The sequence below is a fragment of the Magnolia sinica genome, chromosome 4 (genome assembly GCF_029962835.1).
Source record: "Magnolia sinica isolate HGM2019 chromosome 4, MsV1, whole genome shotgun sequence".
Lineage (NCBI taxonomy): Eukaryota > Viridiplantae > Streptophyta > Magnoliopsida > Magnoliales > Magnoliaceae > Magnolia > Magnolia sinica.
The window spans coordinates 70,506,465-70,515,253 of record NC_080576.1 but is presented as its reverse complement, the minus strand read 5'-3'; positions in this window follow the sequence as shown (position 1 = coordinate 70,515,253).

Below are 8,789 nucleotides of genomic sequence, written 5' to 3'. Positions count from 1 at the left end.
CATAAATCTGGAGTCTCGGTCAGAAATGATCGAAACTGGGATGTCGTGCAGTCTCACTATCTCCTTAATGAATACCTTTGCAAGCCGATCCATAGACCAAGAAGCATGCACTAGAATAAAATGGGCCGACTTCGTCAGACGATCGATGATAACCAAGATGGTATTGTGACCGCGCTGAGTCCTCGGCAAACCTGTGATGAAGTCCATTGACACATGCTCCCACTTTCACACTGGAACGCTCAACGGTTGTAAGGGACTAGGGGGTCTCTGGTGATCGGCCTTGACATACTAGCATGTGTCACACTCGGCCACAAAATTAACAATCTAGCGCTTCATCCGCTACTAAAAATACTGCCTCCTCATATCACGATACATCTTCGTGAAGCCCGAGTGAATAGTTAGTCTCGATCGGTGTGCCTTGATCATCAGATTACGACGCAACTCTAGCACGTCCGAGACACATAATCGGCCTCTGAAGCGTAATCCACCATCGGAACTAATCTGCCAGTCTAATGCTCCACGGATGAGGCCTCTGCTCGGTACTCCTGAACTGACTCGTCCGTCTGCTGAGCCTCGATCACCCTAGCCACTAAAGAGGATTGAATCAACAAACTCAAAAGCTGAACATTACAAGAATGTAGATCGAACTCAAAGTCAAACTCTAAAACATCCTCAAACATCTGTCACTGTCGAACCATCATATGTTCCACCAGGCCTCGTGGCTGATGGTTGAGCACGTCCACTACCACATTCACCTTACTCGGGTGATAATGAAGGTCGAAATCATAGTCCTTCAACAACTCCATCCATCGCCTCTGACACAGGTTCAACTCGGACTGCGAAAATAGATACTTCAAGCTCTTATGATCTGAGAAGAGCTCGAACTTGACCCCATATAGATGATGCCTCCACACCTTTAATGTGAAGACAACCGCTGCAAGCTCCAAATCATGAGTGGGGTAGTTCAGCTCATGGACCTTGAGCTGGCGCGAGGCATACGCCACTGGCTTCCCGTGCTGCATTAGTATAACACCCAAACGAACTCTAGAGGCATTAGTGAAAACAACAAAACCCTCTCTCCCATCAGGAAGAGTGAGAATAAGAGCGGACATCAGGCGGTCCTTCAACTCCATAAATACCTCCTCGCAGGTGTCACTCCAGATGAACTTGACGCCCTTCTGCGTCAACCGGGTTAGCGCTGCTACAATACGAGAGAAACTCTCGATAATATCCCGCTAGACCAAGGAAGCTACGGATCTCGGACTCATTCATGGGCTGGCCCTACTGACGTACTGCATCAACCTTCGAGGGGTCTACAGCGACGCCCTCCTTCATCACCATGTGATTGATGAACTTTATCTCCTCATACCAAAACTCATACTTCTCCAACTTCGCATACAGCTGGTGGGCATGGAGGGTCTCTAGTACAATCTGTAAGTGCTCAACATGTCCTCCCAGGTTCTCGAATACACAAGAATATCATCAATGAATACCACCACGAACTGATCCAGGAACGGCCGGGAGACATCATTCATCAGCTGCATGAATACGGTGGGCGCATTGGTCAGTCCGAACGACATGACTAGAAACTCGAAGTGACCATAGCATGTCTGAAAAGCCATCTTTGGAATATCCTCCTCTCGGACCCGAATCTGATGATAACTGGAGCGCAAGTCTATATTGGAAAAATATTGTACACCCTGCAACTGGTCGAACAGATCATTAATACGGGGAAGCGGGTATCGGTTCTTGATGGTGACTCTGTTGAGATTACGATAGTCTACACAGAGCTGCAGCGAGCCATCCTTCTTCACGAACAATACTGGGGCTCCCCAAGGCGAAATGCTGGGGCAAATGAAACCTAGCTCTCGGAGCTCATCTAACTGCTCCTGCATTTTTCGCAACTCCAACGATGTCATCCGGTAGGGGGCCTTTGAGATAGGCTTAGTACCGGGCACCAAATCAATCTAAAACTCCACCCACCGACGCGACGACAAACCTGGGATCTCATGGAACTCATCCGGGTACTCATAAACAACTGACAGCTGCTCAATACACCCTGTCACAAAATCCTCAATGACTACAGCTATAAAAGTAGACAATGACTCTCCTCTAGGCTCGACGACAAACTAGAATACTGGCAAGCTGGGAATGTGAAATGTAACTATCCTCGCGGCACAATCTAAGATAGTATAATACTCCGCTAGTCAGTCCATACCCAGAATAACATCAAAGCCTATCATCGACATCATGAATAGATCGACAAGACGGAACATGTTGCCTATTAACACCGGCCAAGAAAGGTAGTGACGGGTCAACACAATGGACTTCCCCATGGGAGTCAAACTGCCAAGGCCTCAGACACGGACTCTAACGAAATACCAGTCAATTGGAAAAACTACTCGGCCACGAAAGAATGGGTGACACAAAAATCAAACAAAATATGGGCAATGCAAGTAGAAATAAGAAGAATACCCTCAACAAATCCACTAGTCGATGACTGCGGGTCCTGGCCTAGCGCTTGCTATGCGGGATAAAATCGGCCCTGAGCTGGTAGGGGAAGTAAACTGGAAGACTGTGGATCCTGAGTCTATGCCTGCTGAGCTGTAATGCACACTCGACCTAGGGACTGAACCTGTAGATATCCTCTCTACAGCTGTTGATGTCTCTGTTGCTTCTGTCTCTGCTGGGGAGGTCTACCCGGATGCCTCTACTGCTGAGGAGGAGCCTTAGAAAGGACTGCTAGAAGCTGCGCTCTCTGCTACTGCTACTGAGGAGGAGGATGAGGAGGAGATAACTGCGGTGGCCTCTGCTGCTGAATGGGGAGAGGATAATCACGCTTCTGATACTCGGCCTATCCACAATCGAAGCAAACACCGAAAAAGGGGCCAGAGGATAAAGCGGCTGGCGGTGCTAATGATGATGAAGCTACTGTAAGTGCTATAGTTTATATCCCTGTCTGTTGTCAAATTTATAGTGCCAAAATCACTGTTATATATAACTTACATAAGTGAAGCTCTCTCAAGGATCAACATTCATGAACAAGCTAAGCTCACAACAAGCAAAGCTTACAAGTACAAGGATCAATCTTGAATGCAAGAACTGCTCACAAGACAAGACTCAAGCTGCAAGACTGCAAGAAGAGTACAAGGTAGTTTGTAAAGAACTCAAGACACTTTCAAGATTGAGCTATATCAAGATTTCAAGATTGAGATACATCAAGATTTCAAGATTGAAGTACATCAAGACTTCAAGGCTCATACTTCAATGTCACTAGTTCCTAATGTTTCAATGTCCTTTCTTCATGGTTGAGGTTTGACTGACCTTAGGTTGACCTTAGAAGTAGGTCACTTTGGATACATAAATCGAATGTTTATTTTACATAAGTTTGGTCTGTTCTTCGACTAGTCCTAGGCCTTCTTCGACTAGTCCTAGAGTTGCTTCGACCAGTCTAAGAAATTCCTCGATCAGTCGTGAGTTTGTTACAAATTTCGGATAAAATCTGTTAGGCTTCGACTAGTCCAGGAATCTGTTCGACCAGTCGAAGGAATAGTGTCGACTACATCTTCGACCAGTTGAAAATCTCCGACTCAAAATCCAGCGATGTTTTTCAGGTTCTTCGACCAGTCAAAGGAAACCTTCGACCAATCGAAGGTGACCTACGACCAGTCGAAGGAGACCTTTGACCAGTCGTAGAACGGTCAAAGCTTATCGCGCTTGATTTTTCAAATATCTGTTATTGCTTCAACTAGTCGAAGAGCTCCCTAGACCAGTCGAAGACGCGATCTGCTCACCTATAAATAGTACACGAATCTCAGAAGAAATCATCGAATTAATTAATCCATTCAAGCCAATGTTTGTCGAACTTCTGAGAGATAATTCTGTGCTCCATCTAAGCTAAGTGTGCTTATTTAATATTCTCTTTCCTTAGCTTTATTTAATTGATTTTGTTTCTGCTATTCCAATCTAATTTGATAAGAGGAATTGTTATTCCCTTTCTTTGGAATCAAAATCAATTAAGGCAAGCCCTATTTGGTTTAATTTAAAATCTATTAGAATTAGAACTATTGTAATTGAGTACTGGACATTGAACTTGGACATTCAATCATCTACTCTGATTTGGTTCTACCGGGCTGCTACAACGAAGGAGATAATCAGGTATTTTACATTTAATTGTAAATTCCTTTCTGTTTTTGGTTTCTTTCAAGATTTGCCAGAAAAATCTTGTTGTATTGGTTATCTGAGGAGAGCCAGGAAAACTCAGAAGTGGGGTTTTTTAATTGTGTAAGCCCACAGACAAAGACACAATTGTAAAGGTTTTGGGTGAACCTGAAAAAACCTATTTTATTAGTGAACGCTAATATCCCCTGTGTGAGGATATTAGGAGTGGAGTAGCATTCTGTGTGGCTGTTGTTTAACAGTTGGTGAACACACAGGCGAACCACTATAATCCCTTGTGTTGTGGTTAAATGATTTATACTTCTGATCTTTAATTATTCTTTTGTGGGATGTATGTATGGTAGTGAATGTTGTAATCATTTAATTCAAGCATTATGAGAATTTTGTAATAGTTTAGAATTTATTTTCTGCTATTCCTTTATCAGCTTGATATTCTATTTCCTTTAAAAGTTGTTCCAGCAAGGCTGCCCTGCCATTTTTATGGTGTATGGCTGTCCCTAGAATAATACATTTGTGATTACAATTTATTTTAATTCAGTTTGTATTTATTTCTGTATTCCTCTCCGGTTTGAGATTTGATACAAAGATCTTTCTAGAAATAAGGTTGTCCTACCATAAACTCTGGTTTTTGGTGTAAGGTTGTCCTTTAAACAACATTTGTATCAACCTCTCAAGATCTGAATTTTGAGGTTATTTTACTTTCTTGCATTGTGATTTATTTTGGCTATCATATTCTTTAATTCCGTTGTTATAAGTTTTATTTGGCATTGTCCTATTCACCCCCCCTCTAGGACATATAGCTAGGCCTTTTCAGCTACTGTTTGAGCCATAAGCTGTCTAAACTCTGATCTGCCCCTTCGTCTCTACTGATGGTGCTACTTGGAACAGCCGACTGATGCTCTCCTCTTTCGGTCTCCACCAGAACTCTGCTCTCTCGATCTCTGGGTCATAGCTCAGTTCTCCTCATAAACTAACGCCTGATGGACAACCTGATCGAACGTCTCCAACTAATGCCCCACCACACGACTACGAAGAGCAGGATGTAAACCAGTCACAAAACGGTGAGCCCTCATCTTCTTATCACTGGTGAGATGAGGAGAAAATCTAGACAAGGCCAAGAAGTGAGCCTCATGCTGTGACATCGACAAATCACCCTGAACTAGGGTTTCAAACTCAATCACCCTCTGAATCTAAACGTGCTCAGGGAAGAATTTCTAGTCGAAGCGAACCACAAATTCCTTCCACGTCCAAATGAAATCTGGCCTGACTATCCTGGATACGGACGACCACCAATGATGGGCCTCACCCTGAAGAAGATAGGTCGCAAGGGATACCCTCTGATCAGCTAGACACTGCATAGTGTTAAAAATTCTCACAATCTTAGTGCGTTATGCCTCAGCAGCAGATGAGTCAGGCTCACCCCTGAATCTTGGAGAGTCATGCTATCTAAACTCTTTGAAAATAGTGCTAGTGCATGGAAAATCACTTTGATCAAAAATTAGAGAGGCTATAAGCTGACGAGTCTGCAACGAGGTAGCGATAAGCTGCATCAGCTGCTGAAAATGCTCAGCACCTATAGGCATTGTCGGAAAAGTAGGACCGGCACTTGCCTTGGGTGGAGGCACGGGTGCGGTTGACGGAGCAGAAGCCTCTATAACTGGAACAACATGCTAAGAAGGGGGAATCGGTGGGGGAGTTGGAGCAATTGAAGGAACGGGTGCTACGGGCTCAACAGGAGGCTGAATCGGGGCCTTGGGAATCGGATCCTCTACGAAGGGAGCGGGATGTGCTCGAGTAGAACGGGTATCATGAGTGCCTCTACCACGGGCATCTCGGCCATCGGCGCCTCGACCATGGGTGCCACGACCACCGGTGCTACGTCCACGGGTGCCACGTCTAGGCGGCATCGTCTACAAAGTAATGACGATGCAAGGAATTAGGACAATTACAGGCTCAACACGGAGCGAAAGAAGGATCTTGGGACACTACTTGTCCTATGCTCTCAACAGGCATGCGACGTTATCCCGAGTTATTCAAGAATTACTTGTTATGCTCTGATACCAACTCCTGTCACGCCCCAGACCTGGTAACCGAACTCACAAGGAACCCGATAGTCGATTCTGGCCGCAACATCCCCCGTAGTACCCCATTCTTGGCTCCTGAGGCAGGTTCCGATCCTGGGATCCTACAAGGAGAATTTTCATAACCAAATAACCATTCCAATACGAGTATACCGAAGATCACAGCAAGTAAATCTCAAAGCTAATAAAGGGATACATCGCAAAATCCAGAATAAATTTGAACTTTTATAAGTACATAGCAGAATGGAAATACATTTGATAGCAGAGAAGGAGAAAGAAGATCTACAACACTGGGGGTCCTTGACTCAACTCTAATCCAAGCTCTGTCACTACAATGCTGACCTAGGATCATCTGCACGTATCAATCATGCATAAGCTTATAGAAGCTTAGAGGGTGGTGGAAGTGTACGACAATAGTGAGCAGAAGAATAATAGGAGGAGAGGAAACAAAATCAATGATAATATCGCTAGCCTTGCCGAGGCTTGCCATGAATACAATGCAATGAAGTCTGGGCACCTTACCAAGGCAATGCATGAAGGGGCTTATATAGCCGATGTAGATGGAATGGGAAGTGATACCAGTGCTCATATCCAAATCCAATATCAAGTTGTAACACTCCGTACTTTCCAGTACTCGGGTGTTACCATAAGAATCTGAATCAGTTACATGTGTTTGATAAACACACATAGCTTTCCTTACACATCGACACCTAGTGATCCTCAAATCATCCATCTCAACCATCTAGAATAACATTTATCCGTACGACAAGCCGTCCACCCGATTGGTTCCAAATTAGTCCATCATAGCTTTTGAAACGTTGATTTTAGGATCTCAATTGCTTCAATAGCTCAAAATTTTAGGTGTAATTGATAATTTATTTATCATATAGAAATGTATAAAAATATATTGAAATAGGGTGATATGTGCATATTTAATGTATATAAATATTACGAAAAAAATAATATTATATTAAATAAACATAAAGAGTGAAAACTTTACAATGTATAATTAAACTATAAATATTAATGTAGTAGTAAACATCTTGTATAAATATGTATACAAAAATTATTAGATGTTTTAACAAAGTCATATATTATTTAACAATGCAATTTTAAATATGGTGTTGTACAATTTCCAATTCATATTATGTATAGTATGATATTGTGTATTACGAATTATATATCAAAGGTAATTCTCTGAAAAACAAAAATACATCTCTATCTGTAAAAGGAGAATCCACAAAATCAAAAGGTGAGAATTTGAGAATCTATGGTTAAAAAGATTTCAAAAATCTAAAATCTTCTTAAGTGTCTAAGATTAATTCTAATGCCATCAGCTATAGAAATCAAAGATATAACAAACCTCTTTTAGCTGAAAAAATAGTGGACTTACTCAAAGAGCTTCTAAAATCTAACTCAAATGGAATTAGAGTTAATAGAAAGGGGAGAAATTCCAACTCCATGAAATAGAGAAAAACTAATGGAACTCCTAAACCTAGAACCATAATGAAATGGGTTCCAAAGGTTACATGTCTTGTTGCTCACACAGCCTTCAAAGCCACTAGCCATTCAAATTGGTACCTGAGCAGTGGATGTTCAAGACACATGACAGGTGACAAAGAAATATTTACCAACTTCAAGGAAGTAAACGATGAATTAGTTACTTTTGGTGATGGAAGCAATTGTAGAATTATGGGCCAAGGAACTATTTAGCTCTCTAATCTTCCTCCATTTAAGAATGTGTTGTATGTTAAAGGTCTTAAACATAATCTTCTAAGTATTTCTCAAATCTATGATAACAAACGTAGCGTAAAATTTACAAATCATGGATGTGAGATTTCAAATGAGAAGGGATGTGTGATATTAAGTGGTCGTGGGACTTCTGAAAATTGCTACATTATCAATGAATCATGCTCTTCTAACTTTTCATGTTACATGGTCCAAACAGATGAAATAGAACTATGACATAAACGTCTTGGACATGTTAACTTTAAAAATTATTATAGATTGAGAAAAAGAGATCATATTCGTGGCTTACCCAAATTAAAAGGTAGAAAAGTATAAGACCCGTATCCTAGTTCGTACTATTCCGTCGACTGTTGCGATCCTTCCCGTCGAATTCCGGCAACCTGCGACCTATAATTAACGTTTGCGCGTGATCCTAAGCCATAACCCGTAGATTTGAGTCAACTTAATCCAATCCAAGTACCATTGCGACCGCACCGTCTCCGCGGTTCCAACGCCGCGTCTCATGCGCCAATCAGACGCTTAGATCATAAGATGTGGACTGTGCATTATAATGGTCGTGGACCGCATATTGCGGAACCCACCCATCCCATGTGGCACCAATCTCTAGGTAATCATGAGGGTAATGGATGACATCACCCTAACTATAGCCACCCTACCCTAGCCTTAGCCACCCTACCCTAGCCTTAGCCACCCTACCATAGCTATAGCCACCCTACCCTAGCTATAACCACCCTACCCCTTAGCCTTCTTACAAGCATTTATTGCTAGCCACCCTCTCTT